General features: G+C 35.7%; 1 pseudogene; it reads left to right on the forward strand.

The window, feature by feature from the left end:
• Positions 1-2,716: 2,716 nt before the first annotated feature.
• Positions 2,717-5,718, forward strand: LOC101700982 (serine-rich coiled-coil domain-containing protein 2 pseudogene; annotated as a pseudogene).
• The last annotated feature ends 13,992 nt before the right edge of the window (positions 5,719-19,710 follow it).

Here is a 19,710-nt window from a genome sequence, read left to right on the forward strand (position 1 = left end):
TTTGAGATATTTTGACATATAGTTTGTGAATTATATAAGATAAGGTTAAAATTTTGTGTAGTGGCATGTGGATGTTGAATCTTCCTTCCACTCTTTATTGAAGATGCTAATTTTTCCCTTTCCTTATTTCATATTACTGGTGCCCTGGTCAAAGATTAGTTGAATATATATGTATTTTTTCTGGGCTTTCTATTTTGTTCCATTAGTCTACATATCTTTTGATTTTGAGTACCATACAATTATGCTTACTGAAATTAATATTATAATTTTAAATTAGGAAGTGCAATGCCTCTAGCCTTATTTGTATTGATCAAGTTTTAAGTACTTAGAGTCTTTTGTGGTTCTATATTTATCTATTTTTATATTGAAATGGCATTGTAATTTTGATAATTTTCAGACTAAATTTATAGAATACTTTGGATGGTCTGACCATTTCAATATTAATTCTTCCAATTTATGTATTCAAATTATTCTTTTCAATTTAAATTCCTCTTATCAATGTTTTATATTTTAATATAAAAGTATTTTAACTATTTGGTTTATTCTTTCATTGCTCCAATTTAATTTTTCATAAAAGCAAAAATATTCTATTGAAGATATCACAAAAGACTGGATGCTTCTCTTTTTCTGAATGTTACAATCTTTCTCTAATGAGAAAATGGTGCTTCCTGGGAAAAATACTTCAGCAATATCTTCTTCTCACTGTTCTTACTCTGCCCATTAGGGACCTCAAACTTTGGTCCCAACTCCAGTAGTATTCTCTTCCTTGAAGCCTTAGATTCTTGTTTTCCAATTTATTTCTTAAGACTCATCTTGCACAATGTCCTTGATCTAATAGCTTAACAATGAAATAAATGATAAAATTATTCTAAGCCAAGTGCCAATGATTGTTAGTGGCTTGCAACATTATAGATGACCCACTGAAAATTTGGCAGGGACAAAAACCCTGAACACTATGTAAAAAGTTTTTGAGGTTATTGTAGATTTAAGAAAAGACCTTATATTGGTATGGGTACATTTTAGTCACTTTGCAGAACATGATTCTCCTTTTTACCCCAATGCTCTTGTTCTCTTCAGATATACCTCTCTTGTTTCTACATTGTCCATAGTACCTTTCTCATGTATAATAATGGTCCTGGTTGTGTTATTTTTAAAATTCCCACTGCCATCTCTAGATAACAACCAACAAGGACAGGAAGTTCAAAGGCATGGAAATCAAACAAACTGAATATTTCAGTAATTTTCTTTGTAACCATCACACTAGAAATATTGACTGATGTGCCAGCTAAATCAATAGCGATCTAGTTATTTTATTAAGCCACATTTCAACATATCAAGATAAACAAAATAGAGATAGTCTTTGTTTAAGACAGTTTTGCAGTACTGTTATCCCAGGAATAAATTTTTCTTATGTGAATAAAAACATTCTACATACTAGACTACAAGAAATAACTAGTGTTGACATGTCTACTTACTTATTTTACTTGGTTATATTTTTTATTTAATACATCATTTTTCCATTGGAAAGGTAGTGAAGAATAGAAAAAATATTTCCATTGGACAAAATAAGAGGACATTAAAAAAACACACAGTATATGCTAGGCTTCAATGTCCCTTCACCTGTTACCTGGAGAAAGTTACTATGTCCCTGTGGAGCTGCACACAGAAGAGGCAAGCTGAGCTTACTTCCGACATCACCCCATTAAGCAACAGCAACAATAACAACAACAACAGTAACAACGAGACCCATCTGTCAACAGTGTTGGAATTATGGATTATCAGTATACAAAAAAAGATAAAATAACAAACATGTGACCCCCTCTTCATACCTTATATAAAACTTAGCTGGAGATTAAGCATGGGCTTAAATGTCGGAGGTAAAATAATAAAACCTCTGGTTCTGTCATTAGTGAATTAAATGGTGTTATTATAAGTGAAAAACTAACACATAAAGTACAATATTTACAAGACAAGCATGTGTCATGATTCATGTCAAGAAAACACAAAGAACTTTTAAAAATGTATAATAAAGGTAACATAACACACCAAATTTTTAAAACAATGAGTAAAATGCCTAAATAGACTCTTCACAAAAGCGGATACTCAAGTGACAAATCACAATATGGAAGGAGACCAACATTATTATGTATTACAGATTAATGCAAATTAAAACCATAGTGCAATGTCATTCAGAATGTTTGAAAAGACTAATGACATCAACTATAAGCTAAAACTACACACTCACATACTGACAATGTATTATCACTTTGGAAAACTATTGATGAATATCTATCCCGGCTAAAAATATAAGAATAATCTATCATCATTTACTTTACAAAATACATGTAGAAAAGAAATAAATACTGAATAAATAAACAGTAAGATTAAAACACTAGACAAAAGATAGGTATAATAATGCCCCTAATGATTTAATTCACAACACCCCAAACTCAAGTGTCCATTGGCAGTTTGATGGGTATATAATTACATTAATATGGGAGGACTCAGCCACTGAGGAGTTCCATTCTCCCTTAAGCTGTGGGTACAATGCTGGCTGCTGCTGTAGCTGAGGATTCCAGCCCACATACTTCACCTCACCTTCAGTCTCAAACCTAGGTCCCTGGACTTCCTGCAGCCAGATCACTGCTGAGCAGGGAGCACAGCCTGCTCACATACCATTCGGATACATTCTAGGAACAAATATATCTTATAGCTCATGGAAGAAAAAACACAAATTAAGACACTTTTGGGTCCCAAGTTCCCAAAGTATGGAGCAAAATCTGTAAGAGGAACACTGTAGTCAATGTCAATTTTATTAGGAATGGCCAAGAGTACTAACTGTGAACAATTAAGTCTAAAACTGGCTCCTCTGATTGCTCATTGTCCCATTCATTTAAATGGAGAAAAGAAAATAAATTTACCAAAGCACTGTAGAAAGTACTGAAAAGCCTAATAATACTCAAAATTCACATGATAAATTGATCCTGAAAAAACATGATCCTATTAAATTGAAGTTTAATGAAAATGGGATAAAGGGAGGATTGTTAGCAAAGTTAGCAAAGTCATCCACTGTATTCGTGTCATCTACAGAGGGTTAAAACCAAAAGTCATTTTCTGGCCATCTAATCTGGGTAAATTCACCAAAGGTGCATTATTGGGAAGAACTTCCTTTTCTTTGATCAGTGCTCCAAAATCATAGTTGAATGGATTTTATAGCAACCAATCAAATAGCAGTGTGCAAAGGCCTAGAACAAGCTCCTGGCACCAGAAGGAATTCTGAAGAAAGCCTAGCACAGTCCCCAGACAACACTAAATCTATTACTTGTTAGAAAATGATGTGCGCAGTTTTTCACATTCCATTGAGAATTCATTCCTTCCTTCCTTATCTATAAGGAGGTCACATTCTCAAGTGCCTCTTCAGCCAACTATACTAAGAAGAATTTCCTGGCAGTGGTAAGTACTCAATGGCAATGAACATTTAGGGTATGGATTTAATAGGCCTCATGCTGCTAGTGGAAAGAATTTGTCTTTACCAAATGGCCTGGGTGTAACTTCCTCTTTAGGTTATAGGTTGATTCCTCCCTCTCTACTGAAAACTAGCTGACCTCAATTTTCTGGGACTTTTTCAGTTGACAGTAATAAAAACTCACCTGCTGACATGTACATAGATGAAGAGACTGAAGATTTGGCTAAGGACAGTAATACAAGGCCAAGAACTAATTGAAAATGTAAATTATCAAACAAAAAATGTCCAGCCCATGAAGCATGATGCTAAAATGACATAACTGAGTAATGCTGTAGATGATCATTTTCTGATAAGTATGATTTAAGTGCACACTTTTGTGATGATTGCATTGATATAGAAGACTCCAACAGAACTAGAATAACTCCAGAAGAAATTTCTTTCAAAGAAGCAAAGCATGAAAACATATCATCAAAGGATATATTTGATTTCCCTAAGGAAAATGAAAAGGACTTCAATAAAATGGACAAATAGATAGATATGTGTGTCTGAAAGAAGTGAATTTGCAAAACATACTTCTGGAAATTAGTAATTTAATTTTACTAGATATGGATTACAGAGCTAGCTCCTCATTTGAAAGCTCTCCATCTGATAGCTTGGATGAAATGTACATGTGGGATGAAGAGGGTTTGGAATCCATTGAAAATGTTCACTCTTTGGTAGCTATGAGTCCTCTGAAATGAACAGCATAGATATTCTGAATGATCTTGTTACCTCAAGGCTGATGGATCTTATGTTTGATCTGGATCTGCCTGAGGATACACCTCTTAACAGTGTGGAGTGGGACAATATGAAACACTTCGACCAGTCAGACAGAAATATTTGGCAGTCTCAGGAAGAATTTTGGAAAAGATCACCCTAGAGGTTGAGTGGTCAAGAACATTACTGCCTCAGCAATCCTGACCACTGTTGTCACCATGAAGAAAATGGCTTCATCAGAGGCTGTCCTTCCAGAGAGGCTCCTTTGAGTAATTTTGAGAGCTATGGAGGGATCTGCTCTTTCCAGGCTCAGAAGATGTTTGTAAATGTACCAGGAAATACAGTGATGCAGGATGTGATGACCCCTCAGCACATGGCCCAGGAGTGCACTGCTATACAAACTGAGATACTCAAACTAAAGCATCTGCTATGCCCGTGACAGATGTGTGTCATTGCATGGTATCCAACCAGTCAAGAACTAGAAGATGCTGATGAGACATATAAGAATGAAATTATTAAATGAAATGAAAGAGCTTAAAGATGAAATAAAGAAAAAAGATGAAAACATTCAACTATTCATTCATCAATTTAAAACCCTGTCATAAACTGTCATAAAGTGTCATAAAAATATCAAAAGAGTAAAAAAGTATGTATGTTGATGAATATTCCCAAACACCTTGGAGAAGAATTCCCCCTTGGGTACTATAGCCTTCCTGCCAACCCACAGACCATGCCAACGGAAAGCTAACAAAGCCACAGTGCATGGAACCCCGCAGTGGGTGAGCAGTCCATGGGATGTCAGGGCAGTGCACATCCCAAGAGAAACTTACACATGTCTTGCAACAAGAAAACAGCAATGGTTTGGAAGATCATGCTTTTTCCTCAACCCCATACTTCACAATGGATGCAGCTATGAGGATATCTTCTGAGCGAACTTCAAAATGGCCATGAATGTTCAAGAGCCTCACCATTTTGAAAGGAATCAAAGTAGTGACATCATTTTTTACTTTCTTCTCTTCAAACATGTCACAGTCAAGTGTAGAGGACCAAGCTAAAAAAAATTAGAAGTCAGTCTGTTTTAGTGGGCTACCTGTCTCAGCCCAAGTCCTTACAGCTTTTAAAGCCATCAGTCTTGAGTTCCTTGGTACCATCTCCAGAGTCTAAATCATCTCCAAGTAGGATTCCCACTTGTAAGAATTCACCAATAATCACACCAGATAATTCAGCAAAATTTCAGCCAAGGTCTAGTCAAGCAAGTCTAAGAAATCTGAATTTGAAACCATCTAACCTCCACCCTTTCCACCTCTTTCAAACAAAAATAATTAAGCAACCCTAGTCCTAAACTACAGCCTCAAAACTTCCAGGCCAAGACAAGTATCCCAAGGACAGTAGCATGACAAAAAGAAATCATGCAGAATTCAAATGGCAATTTGCATTCTGGGGATTGCTTGTCCTCTAATGGGTATTCTCATCTTCCTAGACCAAAGATATATTAAGTGCGTTGCTATCACATGCCAATTTTTTTTATAAACAATCTGCTCCATAATAGCTTTAGGTACAATTTGCTACCATGTTGGAGATTCTGTTGAAAGCCTGCAAATTTCAAAATTAAAGTGTGAAAGCTTAAAAAAATACTACTATGTACAATATCATAATATAAATAAGTACATAATCAAATGGCAGACAAGGAAGCCAGACAAAAAAATATACATTCTACAATATGCCACTCTTTGTTTAAAATGAAGAAACAACCCATGATAATAAGAATGAGAGAAATGGTTAACAATCAGTGAAGATTCTTTCCTGGAGGGCTTACAAAAAACTTGGGGAGTTAACTCTAACCAAAGTTGAATGGTGTATGTATATAAATGTCCAAATTCAATGTTCACGCTGTAGTATATGTATGTTTTCCACCACTGAAAAAAGGCTAAAAGTCAGGAGCAGTATAGTATATTACATATGTTTCTTTAGACAGGAAATCATAACTTTTCTTGCCTGGTGCCTGGGTCGGTCCCATGCAAGTTCAAATTAATCTGAGTGCCTTATTAGAGCTCAAATGCCAGGCTTCTTTCTGGTCAAACCTCCCTAGGTCTCTGACCCTGAATGTATTGAAGTTCTTAAATCTTTAAAAGTCTAAATATTAGAATATAATACTGCACATTTGATTTTTAAACTCTCCTGGATTCTTTGAGTGGCCAGTGGATAAAGGGGTGTACTCTTCTCTTTTGCCTAGTGTACTGACTGGCAGGTGTGGCCAACCCATGGCTGACAAGCTGATGGCCCTCTGTGTTTCAATGCTATATATATATATATATGGAAAGTTTCTCAGTTATATACATTAACTATATTATACAGTTTATATGTGTCTCAGGACAATTCCTTTTCAGTAAGGCCTACACAAGACAAAAAGTTGAACACCTATGCAAAGAATGTCAATAAAATGAACAAAGCAAGAGAAGTTACTTACCATTTATGTAGTAGAAAATTCTGTGTGCAAAAACATTATAGGCAAGGGTGCATTTAATTTTTAAAATGTGCTTGGATTTGGATTCCTTTCTGACAATATGTTCTTAATTGCGTATGACCACAAACACACATGAACACCAAACATGTACACGTTCTTTTCTTTCCTTCTAGGGACTTTATATATTTGTGGAAAAAACAGTTGATCTTGGAGCTGAGTCAGAAAAATATATTTTAATAAAACCAAATTTAAACTTCATTTTAAGGAATGGTTGGGTTTTATGTGCAAAGTGGGCAGTTATCAGGAAAGAAATGATACTGTACTTTTAGGAGCTGTAAAAGGAAAATAATGAGGATCAATTCCACCAGGATTTCATTTATTTTTCAGAAGAGAGCCACTTTGTACTTATATTGATTTTGTTGACATTTAAAATATATCTTTTTTATGATGTGTATAGTCTATTTACATACCTAGGCATTGCTAGACATATCAGCTTTCAAGGGAAGGAAAAAGAAGGCTAGACTGCAATTCTGTCACTCAGTCTTCATTTCCATTCTTATTTACATACTGTATTTCCCCAGGGACAAGAAGGCTTTGGAAAAGAAAGTTAAAGGGAGAAAAATAAATAAGAATCCCAGTAATAAAATTGAGAGTCTCCAAGGAAACAGTAAATTGATGAGGCGAGAAAAAAATAGAAAATCAATGAAGAAGAAGAAATCCAAAGGAAAATATGTTCAGATAAGGAAAACAGTGATATTAACCACTATTACTTATTTGGCTTTTAGATTACAAAACACTTTAACTTGATACAAAGCGTGCATCTTTTTAATCACTCTCTGAAGTAGCATAAGGAAGGGAGACAGAAATAGATTACAGAGGAGAAAGGCATCAAGAGTTGAGAGCAGAGTGAGGAGGAGGGAAAAAAGAAGGGGTAGAAATGAAAAAAAGAAAAAAAGTCCAAAGGAAATGTGATAGAATACATAGGAGCCTTTAGGGGTTTGTGACTTGTGAAAATGGCATAGGGACCCATTCTTAGAAGGGTCCCTGCTCGGTTTAATTTCCTATTATTCCTCTTTATAATCCCAATGATTTTAAAACAAAAGCCCTGCATTTCCATTTTGAGAATTAATTTTGTGAGCTCTACAAATTTTGTGGGCTGCCCTGGCTGAGCTGAAAGATGGCCAAAGTCATTGCTGGGGGAAGGGAAGTGGAGAGGTGGGGAGAGGTGAAGAGGGGAAGGAGACCCACAGAAAGAATCAGATAAAGAGACAGAGAGCATTAGCACCTATCTGGAGAAAGCCCATTATTTGCATATTGACTGCAATCTGAGCTCTGTTGCTCAAATAAAATTCAGTTTCTATATTCCAGTTTTCCAAAGAAGGGAAGATATTACAATTGAGTTCTGAAAAAGCAAAAGAAAGAGCAAATAAAGAGCTAAAAAATAGACAGGAAAGACATTCTAGATTCACATTCAGGAGGCTGGACTTTCTCAGTCTGTTTCTGACTTGAAGTAAACTCCTCTAAATATTTCTGTCAGATGTTCTGAATGAATGTTGGGGGTAGTTTAGATAAAGATAGTAATGTTATTATTGGGGTAGGAGGGCTTTGATTAATGTTTATCTGTGCTAACTTTAATGTCCAAAAAATAGAGAATGTCCAAATTTTAGAATGATACTGTCTATTATCTTTTCATGAGAGAATGCTCAGACCAAAACCTTGGAGAAGGGCGTGACTATTTTTTTTTTCAATCTAAAAACAGACAAGTCAATAGTTCACAAGACGTAGAGTTATAGTAACATCTCATAAAATATGAACCACTCAATAAATTGAATGGGATAATTTAAAATAAATCTAATCATTGTTTTGGCAAAGAACATTTTAAAAATTCAAATATTTTTAGGGAAAGTAAATCCCAGGGCATTATGGGATGCTTCACTTTCACTCTGTGATTTGTGTGGCTTTTACAGAGCATCACAAACCAAAAAGAACAGCAAGTAATATTGATCAGATGCCTCAGGATACAAAGACAAAAATGCCTTCAAAGATCATGAATACAATGAAGAATCAATTATACTTGACTTCTTTTCACTTGGGAATGTTTTCCTATGTTGATAAAAGATAGAAGATACAAGTTTCCATATTGTATGAACCTGTGACTTTCTGCCATTCCTTAAGGCCATGATTAAGGCCTAGGGCACAGAAGAGCAAGTTAGAGAAATCAAGAACACAAGAAACTTTGCCTTGCACGAGCAGTCTAAACTGTGAATAATGAAGCATTTAAAATGGTGTTGTCTGAATGTTAGTGTCCACCAAAAATACATATATATAATACAATACAATATATTGAAATCTATCCCCCAGCATGATAAGATATGGGATCGTTTGTAAGTAGTTAAATCATGAGGATGGAGCTGTGATGGTTGGGATTGGTGCTTTTATAAAAAAGACCTTAGAAAGCTAGCTCATTCCTTCCACTACATATTAACAATAAAGAGCCATCTATGAACAAGGAAAAGCTCTCTCTAGATACCTAGACATTGAATATTTATTGGACTTTTTTTGGATCTCCGCACCCCCAAATTGATGAGAAGTAAATGTATGTTGTTCATAAACTATCAAGTCTATGGTATTTGTTATATAGACTAAGATGAGGAGTAATTAAAATACACATTTTATTATATAATAATAAAGGATAATTAAAATAATAATTAATAATTTAAAAACTATTGACAAACAGTTATTTCATCTTAAATCCATTGGTATTGCTTAAAGCTAAAAAGATGTGTAAGTAAAAAGAAAAACGTGACTTTAAACCTCTGAGAGTTGCATTAAGGCAGCTGGATACAATATGAGCAGATTTGATAGGGGACGACTACTGATAACTGTAGAGTACTTACAAAATATGATTTTAAAGCATCTTGTTCAGAAAGTAGAGCACAGTCTACTCAAAGTTCATGCTTGTTGAGTACCTCCAGAAAAAAAAAAGTCAAATGGAATTAACCTTTCTAAAAGTTTTTAAAAGGTCAGGGGAGAAACACATTTGGAGAAAATCACAATTAGGATCTGAGGGATTTGGAGATCAGAGCTGCCAATATTGCAGATATCTAAACTGTGAACTCACAAGAAGAAAGACTCATTTAAAATATCGTTCCCTGACAGAGGAGTTAATAGACTCAGTAAATTTCTGATGACTGGAAAATTGTGACCAATGTTCTTTGCTCCACTTTCTTTCCAACAGCAGTTAATGACAATAACAATAATGAGGATCTTATAGATTTTGTGTTAATGAGTTGCTTTCTGTTCTCATCTTCAAGAAACGCAGTAAGCAAAAGCTCTAATTGCATTGGGTTAATCAAAATTTTTCAGTCTTGGCCATGTGGTTCTGTCAGTAGAAGACACCACTGTCAATCTCAGCATTACAGGGAATACTCTCTCCTTGTGACAAGTATCACATATGATTGTGAGCTGTTCTGTCCAAATCAAATCAGAACATAATCAATAATGCAGATTATTCATTAGTTCTACTGGATGTGGTATCTGTTATTCAATCTAAGCAGTTAGGAATGTTGAGCTGGTACAATTTACTACACTGAAAGGAGACCCAAGATGCTCAAGTGAAGATGTACTGCACCATAAATCCAAAAATGTCTCTTGTCAGAGAAAAAGGAAGTAAAAATTGAGAACAGGGGTCTTTCAGGACACTAAATTTGGGAACTTTAATGCAAATTGGAATAGAGTGCATTTTGGTCTTATTTTCTCTGTGGTGTGGCTTGTACCTAGATGTTCCCCCAAAGCTTCATGTGATCATAGGTGGAGCTTTTCAGAGGTGGCTGGATCTAGAGTGTATGCTTCTGGGATTAAGGGTGTGCTGCTGGGATCAAGGATGTGATGCAAGAATTGATTCAAGGTGAGATGTTAGAATTAATGCTGCCCCACCCTGGGTGTGAGTGTTACTCGCCCTAAGGGTGGATAGCCTGGATAGGATATAAGGGACAGAAAGAGGGTTGCTGGTTGTCACTGGTGGCTTGCTACTTCACTGGGTGCCATTAACTGCTTCTCCTCTGTGATGCCCCTCTCCCATACCATCCTGCCTTGGAACCAGCCAACTATGAACTGAAATGTCTACAAATTGTGAGCTACAATAAACCTTTCCTCTTTGGATGTTGGTTATTTTGTCTCAGAAACAAGAAAAGTAATTAAGACGGTTATTAATAAATGGCTGATTACAGTCAACTTTGTGGGTTTGAGAGTGCCTTCCCCATGGGCCTTTTGCACTCCAGCCTATCTTGGTGTGTTGGCTCTGAGCAGAAGCCCTAGCTTGCTCTTTGTTTATACCATTTTGTGTTTGTGATGAGTAAGTATGCAAAGAGAGGCAGTGTCTCTATAGGAAAAAACAGGCTGCTTAACAGACTGTTATAAAGGAATGGGTTGTACAGTCTCCATATTCTCCTGCAGTACAGCCCACTGTGTGTTCAGGCATCTTGCTAGGCCAATGGTTCAGAGTCACAGTTATTTTGCCGCCTAACTAGGCTTTTGAAAATGTACAGAGACATTGGTTGTGGCAGTTTGTGTGTGTGTGTGTGGAGAGAGAGAGAGAGAGAGAGAGAGAGAGAGAGAGAGAGAGAGAGAGAGAAGAATGCTTGATTCTGTTAAAATATACAGTGTTGGTTGATCTGAACTTGATGCTTTGAAGAGCAAACTGAGGAGCCTGCCCCAGCCTTTTTGAATTTTCTTGAGGCACAGACAAAATTTGCCTTATGGTAAACAAAACCACTACACTCAGAATTAAGTCTTCTATTGTTTCCATGGATAAATATTTTTTTAGTCCTACTTTCAGTTAGCAACAGTCTAAAGTTTATTAGATTTTTATTAAAAAAATAGGAAGAAGGTAATAGTATAGCTCAGTAGCATAAGATTTGCCAAGTGTGTATACAGAGAGAGAGAGAGAGAAAGAGAGAGAGAGAGAGGGAGGGAGGGAGAGGGAGAGAGCCCAAAAGGAAGGAAGGAAAGAAAGAGAAGAAAAAATGAAAAAAATGCAGGTCAAAGTTTAAAGTTCTCATTTCCTGTGGTGATTTTATGTGCCAATTTGATAAAATGCACACAGTGCTCAGATATGTGGTCAAACATTATTCTAGATATTTCTGTGTATATGTTTTGCATGAGTTTAACTTTTAAACTGATAAACTTAGTAAAGCAGACTGTCCTCCTTAGTATGGATAGTCCTCATTGGATCAGTTGGAGGTCTGGAGAGAGCAAAGGTTTGAGTCCCCTCAAATAAGAGGGAATGGTCTTCCCAGATGGCCCTAGAGCTAAGGCATATGTTCTCCCAGCTACTACAGCAGCTTATGGCCTTTGGACTTAAAAGAAACAGGGACACAATATGTGCACATGCACATTTACAATTTGTATACATTAAAAATGTTAAATATTTTAAAGGGCTTTTTCTTTATGACCTATGTTCATCTTTTCTTTACACATGCTTTGATATCAGTTAGTATCTCAATATACTATGATCATTTGTATGTAAAATATGAAAGCAAAAATGTCTCATCCATCTCCCAGTTGTTTGTATCTCGTACATGTATGCATTAATGGAATTTGAATTATGGCAGTTTGAATGAATATGTGCATAAGTAAAAAGAAATTGATGTCTGAATTGTCATTCCTATTCTAAGAAACGTTCAAATACTCTCTATAGCAACAACAATTATCTTCATTGTGTAAAAAGATAATTCCATTTAATTCTAAATTGAGAAAGTTGAAATAAATCTCATTATCAGCCAACATTTTAGAAGCATACTTGTGCTGCCTACTTTTTCTACAGGGACAAAAACATAAAACCCATATGTAATTTTTGTTCTTGTTCTCTGTGTTTTAAAGAATATGAGAAAACTTTAGTAAACTCAACCATTTCTTATATTACCTTGATTGTTCCCAAGATTCTCCTTTCAATACTTGTAATTTTGCCAACCTCTCCAAAATTCCAGCAGAAAAATCAGATATTTCTATTTGCCCATTCAAAAACAACTAGTGCCTTACCATTATATTTAGGGGAAAATGGCCTATACATCCTGCTTCAATTGTTCTAATACCTAGATTTATATTAATATCATTTGGTGGATTTGAAAATATATTTATGCTAGAAGCTACTCTGGAGCAATAATGTCACAACCTGTTTGGGAAAAGCCTTAATATTCTTTCTTTTATGACTTCCATAGTTGAACCCCTCTACCTCTATGACTGGCTTCCTCATGTTTTTTTGAATTATTCCTTCAGCATTCTCGTCCTTGCTCCTATAACCAGTCCACAATAGAATTTTGTCATTCATGGACCAGTCCAAGCTTGCTTCTTCCCCAGAAGCTAGCTCCTGGTGTATTCTTTGCCTGTGTTCCTCAGATCATCTGTTTTCTCATTTTTCTCTGGTCTCTACTCAAGAAAGCCTCCCGTAGCACCATACTAAGCAGCACTCTCACTGTGAACATCACCTTGCTTCATTTTCTACATAGCACTTGTTACTCTTATCATACATATGTATGTTATGCTTCCAGATCTCCCACTAGAATGTAAAGCTTTTAAGGCAAGAGATAGTTCCTGCTTGCAGTTACTCAATTTTTAATGCTTAGAACTGTTATTGAAATATAAGCATTAATAAGTAGTGCAAAATAGCAGAACATATACGTTGGAAGTTTGGATACAGTTCCAAGTGAGATGTCAGAAAATGTATGATGACCTTGATGGTGGGTTTTTCTCAGATAATAATCAACTTGTTAGTAAATATAGAAATCTCCAGATTTCAGGAAAATTATAACTCTGTTATTGTACCAGGAAGCAGTTTTATAGGACTATAGACTGCTTTTTTGGTATGGCTAGGATTAGGTAGATGCATTAGCATCTAATAACAACAACCTGTGGCACGAATATGTTTAATAGATAATTCAACATCTCAGATTCCATTTCCTCTTCCACCAAAGTCAAATTGAGATTTTCTTCTTTCTCTCCAGTCATCTTCCATGGAGAGATGGTGTAGAGATTTCAGAAAGCCTTTCACTTTGATGAAGTAGATTGTAGCAAAGAGCTATATGGGTTTTTAGAGGAACATGAATTAGAGACAGGTCTGACTACTATTTGTTAGCACAATCTCTTAAATACACATGGCTACTATGATCAACATATAACAGATTTGGCTTATTAGAAATATTACTAATAAGTGAAGAGGAAAGGAGACATTGTATCTAGAGTCATTTCTACCTGATCCTACATTTCCTACAGAAAACTGGATTTCTTCCCAACACAGTGACTTTGGGGAGCCTTTCCTGCTCTTTATTTCTTCCTGCAATGCCTGTACTCATTCCTGTTGCATGTGATTAGCGTCAAATGGTGCTGCGCCCACTTGCACATTGATTAGCATTTTCCTGTTGATTTGCTCTAAATACTAGCCAATTGGAAGCAATGACATTATCTGCCTTGTTCCAGTTATAATTTTCATGACAGCACTGGCTTCTTCAAATAGCTTTAGTTTTACACAGTTAATTGTATATATATCTTTGCTTTCAATTTCTCTTTGGTCAAATCACAGAAATTTCTGGTGGGATTCATGTAACTAGAATCAGCCATCGGACACTGTCAAGGAGACAATGCATTCTCTGGAGGTATTGCATTGTCTGCTATCTCTTTGTATTAAGGATTTCAGTTTAACATCTTTAGCCATTTTCTGCAATCTGAGGCTTCTTATTACAGTATATACAAACTTCATCAGATTTCCAATTCTTGACATAGTCACTGGGCATAGAATAATAGTTTCAAAAACAGCTCCTGTGTTTCAGTTTTCTATTAGCTTGAGCAAAATATAAACTGATTACTATCCTTTTTATGGTGTTACACCATCAGAAGGGGTCTCAAAATCCTCTCCTATGACAGACATTGGGAGCTGCAATTAAATATTTTGCTCAACTACTTTCCTCTAGCTCCTTAATTACCACACTGGTGATTGATATTTGTCATATTATTGTCCGTGAAAAGAAAAGAGAGGTGATAATTTTGCTTACCACCTCTGAGCTACTAAGTGAAACAGATCTCAAAAGTCGCATCAAAATACCCTTACTCTGAAAACAATATTTCTTTTACACTAGGTTTGATGGGACTTTTTAAAATCTAAATTGACATGTTTTTTAACAAGTGTCAATCCTAGGCCACAATGTCTGATGAATTACCCTTCTGTTTTTCAATGTGCTTATGTTTTTTAGAGAAAAAGCACCCCCATATTCTGACATCGTCACTACCCTTAAATGCCTCTTCAATATATATCCATCCTTAATCCCATCTTCTTAAATTTAAATTCATATTTATTTTTAATATGGTGGATAATCTGGTAAAATAATCATAGTTGTTATATTTACCAGAAAGTGCATTTTCAATTTTCCAATGTGTTTATAAGTCTGTGCAAATGCCATTGAAAGATAATAAACCAAAATATGGCCAACAGACCAATAAGGGATATGAAAAGGGTCTGTATGATCTACTTTTGCTACACATTAGCACTGGTATCTCTTCCCACTTTCATTTTATTTCTGATTAGATCTTCAAATCATTAAAATTTCATATTATAATAATAATACAATATTTGAATTGTCTGCAATAATTGTTGAAAAAAGGAAAAATAAAATATTAAAACACAGTATTTTCTCAAAAATGTCATTTAAGTGTAAGGGATTATCAACTACTTTTACAATTATTTCTACCAAAAGACATCACAACTCATCTTGTGCACTGTATTTGCTAGTTGAGGTTAGGCCCTTGTCCTTATATCTTTAGATAATTATTGGGAAAGATCAGAACTCCCCCTGGCATAGAGCAGGACCTAGCATTGTTCTGAATATAAAAAGACTGATCAGGACAAATCCTGTTACTTACAGAGAAAAAATATTTCTGACATTGTGTCCCACTTCCAAAAAGCAGCAACTGAAACATTGTCAGGTTTGCATGTTTCAGGTCGGCAACAAAGATGCATTGTGACTGTCAGACCCAGAATTTAGCAAGCAATTACGTCTCTAGAAAGTACACATGAAAGTCACACAACTTCACAGAGTTTATAATATTACCAGAGCACTTTAAAATTGAAAGACAATAACTACAAAGTCGATATTCACTCTGGGTACCTTGAGTAATGAGTTTAAAGAGGGTTACTATGATGAAACAGGTTTGGAAACCCTATTGGTGGAATTTGCGATGCTGATCTTTTGATTAATTGAATTGATCTTTCCCTTCTTCTTCTGCAGTACCTTTGTTACATCCTCAGTAACCAAGGGGATTTATCATGCAGAAGAAATGTTTGCAAAGGCTGTTTTTTAGCCTTTGCCTGATATAAAAAGGTATCCCAAAGATTCCAACAGGGCAAACAAGAGAATGTGAGAGCAATAAAAGAAGCTTGCAGAAAGCAGGCTGCAGGCTACAGGGTAATATTTGGGGCAGAAAAGTAGGAGTTCCTGCTCATAATGCCATAAATTTGATAGAGACTCCAAGGTTTTTCTGTTTCTGAGAAATGTACCTACTAGCCTAAAACAGTCACAATAATCCCAAAAGTACTCTATTAGATTAAAGAACCTAGTAAAGTAAAATAAAATGCTGGACAAGTTTATTACATTGGTGCAAATAAAATTAATAGGTGACATATGTTGAACAAACTTAATATTCATACATTTGAAAAATTATCTGGCTCTCTGTAAAGGGAAAAAAAATCACAAGAATTTGTAGAATGAATTTTAAGAAAGCAGATTTATAAGGGAGAAATATGTAAATTCTGAAAATTTTGGATCTGTTAACAATATGACTAGGAGAGAGTGCAGTTTTCCATGGAAAGCAGTGGAGTCTTTACTACTGTGAGTATTCAGTCTACAAATGATACACAACAACATTGTCCAAAGGAAACAAATAAACCAGAAATTCAAGGCCTGTACATAATTATACATATTTTTGTATAATTGTAATAAGTATATTTATTATAAAATTAAAAACAAACACTGAAATGAAATTATACTTCATTTAAACCAATATATGAAAGTTATTATCATTAAACAAATAATTCATATTAAAATACATTATTTACATTTTTATATGAAGTATGAGAAATTCAATGTGTATTTCAGTTACCCTTTGTTGTGGTTTGGTTCTTTAATGTTCCATAAAAGCCCATATGCTAAGGCTTACCATATGCTCACCAGCCAGTGGCACTACTAGGAGAGAGTGGAGCCTTTAGGACGTGATGCCTATTATAAAGGTAGGTCATTGGGGTCATGCCTTTGAAGAAGACCCCAAGCCCCTTCCTCATGTTGCTGCCTGGCTGTCACAAAGTAATCAGTTTTGATCAACTGTGTGTTACCTGCCATGATCTTCTGCCTCACCACAGGCTCCCAAACAATGGAGCCAACCAACTGTGGAATCCAACCACTGAAAGTGTGAGTCAAAATAAACCTTTTCTTTTTATAATTTGCATTTCTGAGGTATTTTGTGACAGTAATTGAAAGCTGACTAAAATGGCCTTGAAATGTGGACTAGTCATATTTCAGTGTGGTATGTGCCTACTGACTACAGAATTGGACAATATGGTTAGAAGTTTCCCAGATGGAGTGTGAGATTGAGTCACTAGTGTGACTTCTTGTTTTCATATTTATTCCATTATCTGATGATCGAATTATAATTACATCAACTTCCAATTGAGTGCAGTAACTGTAATGAGGAATTGTTTTTAGATCAACTCCAATATTTGATGACCTAATCATATTAACATCCAATTTACTGAGCCCTGGGAGAAAAGGCCACATGGAAGGCACTGATAATTTTAAGAAAAGACAACATGATTGACTCTTCTACTTTCACAACCTTGAATCACAAAACAAGTTCAACTAATGAAAATTGGTGAGACAAAGAAATAAAACAGTTCAATGTATATTTACTGCACATAGGCTCTATGTAGAGCATTATGGAGAAATCAAAGTCCATGCCTTCACAGAGCATACAGTGAAATATGGAGAAGCCAGGCACATATATACACATTGGAAACCATTTCATATGAATTAGTTTGAGAATGCACCAAAGCAGCTCTTTGTGGTAAGAGTTGAATAGAAGTTAGCAAAAAAGAGAAATCATTATTACCATTTAGAAGAGCCTTCCCAATCAAAGTATCTGACTTAGCTGAACCTTGGAAGATGATCAGTGCTTGTCCAAGGGCATAGGAGAATGTTAGCAGAAGCAATGGGTTCAGGATGTCCAATGAATTTTTTACAGTACCAAGGACTGAACATACTGACATCTTTCACACTGACATCACAAACATTTATGTTTTTATTTTGAGAAAAGGTCTCACTAAGTCACTAAGTTCCCAGGTTGAGCTTGAATGTCTCATTTTCCTGCTTCTGTCTCCCAAATATGTGTTTATGGACGTGCATTTTAGTGTGGCATTTGTGGACACAAAACAGTATAGGTTGCAAGAACACTACCACTATTCTTTGTATTTTTTTTTTTAATCACAGAAACAGCCATTTCCTTTGAGTGGTAGGACCTAGACAGACTCAAGAGCTACCAATAAGAGGGTGAAAAACAAAGATTCCTCCGATTCTTTTTCCTTGTTTTCACTATCCTTCCTAATTCCATGCTCATTGATAAAAATGGGCAGCTGTTCATCCAAGGCCAACTTGAAAGTTGGTGCAGAATGCTGAAGGCCTAATTGAAATTAGATCTCTATATCAACCAGCTGTGCTGAATATTTCTTAGCCAAAGCAGTAGAGATAAGGCTGGAAGTGGGAACCAAATAAACAGGCTGCATATCTAACGGGGAGGAGAAACCCACATGTCTCCAATTGGATCAGCCGGGTCTCAGGGTTTGAATGCTATAAAAGAAAAGCAGGCAAGCAGATATTATTTTAATAGTCAGGGCATATGAGATATGCTGAGTCTCCTGGGAAGATTTTAAGAAATAAGAACAACAGATCCTTCTGTTTGCTCACGTCAAAAACAATGGTATTATTCTTGATTCCCCTTCTTTCTTACCTTATATAAAAATTTCCATCAACTCCCATTGGAACTAAGCTCAAAACATACCTAAATCTGGCCTCTTTTTACCACCCAATGCTGTTACTCTTCTGTGTCAGTGGATCTTCATCTTTCCCTCAATCATTAAATAACCTTCCAGCCAGGTCCCACTCTCTCCTTCTCACTTTGCAGTCTCTTCCCTGCAGAGTGGCATCCTATTGTAACATAAATCAGATTATATCACTCTTCTCTGTCCCCATCTCACTCAAAATAAAAATGCATATCTCTGCTCTGATCTGAAATCCTTTACGGGATCCACCTCTGCAACTGCCTCTCTGACTTTATGTCCATCTCAGTGAGTATCACTATAGTCACCACATGTAACATGTTTATCTCCCTCTCTGAGGCCTCCAATTCCCCTTTAGTATTTCATGATTTTCTCCTTAGAGAAAATCCTGTCTAACATACTATAATTTCTTATTTATCATGTTCACTCTTTATGAGTCTAAAATGAAAGCTCCAAGAGGAAAGAACTTTTTGCTGTGTTGTGTTCTGTTACATTCTCAGTACATAAGCAACTTGGAGCATACAGTAGGCAGTGAATAAGCATTAACCTAAAGGAAGGACTCAGTGGAAGTTGCAGAGAGAGCCAGAATGTATCTGACAACAGTAAATTGCAAATTAAAAGTATTGACAAAGAGCAAAATGAGTTATTTCTCCAGGACCTCAAAAGTAGTGACCTACGCAGCAGATGAGGCAGGGACATTTCGTGGAGATATGGTGGGATGGCTAGAGGCAACCCCCAAGGTACAGGGGACAAAAGCAGGCATCTCATGCTTAGGAACCCTCAAAGCAAAAGCAGGACATTGAAAAATTTAGCATGGGTATTATTTTCAAAAGTCACAGATACAGATGTACAACAAACCTACAAAAGGCGATCAAAATTATATACAATGAATATTTAAATAAAAAATTATTACAGTAAAAGAATGCCATTAAT

Source organism: Heterocephalus glaber, unplaced genomic scaffold, assembly GCF_053883595.1.
Source record: "Heterocephalus glaber isolate CG9 unplaced genomic scaffold, H.glaber_assembly_v1.0 deba00000470, whole genome shotgun sequence".
Taxonomy (NCBI): domain Eukaryota; kingdom Metazoa; phylum Chordata; class Mammalia; order Rodentia; family Bathyergidae; genus Heterocephalus; species Heterocephalus glaber.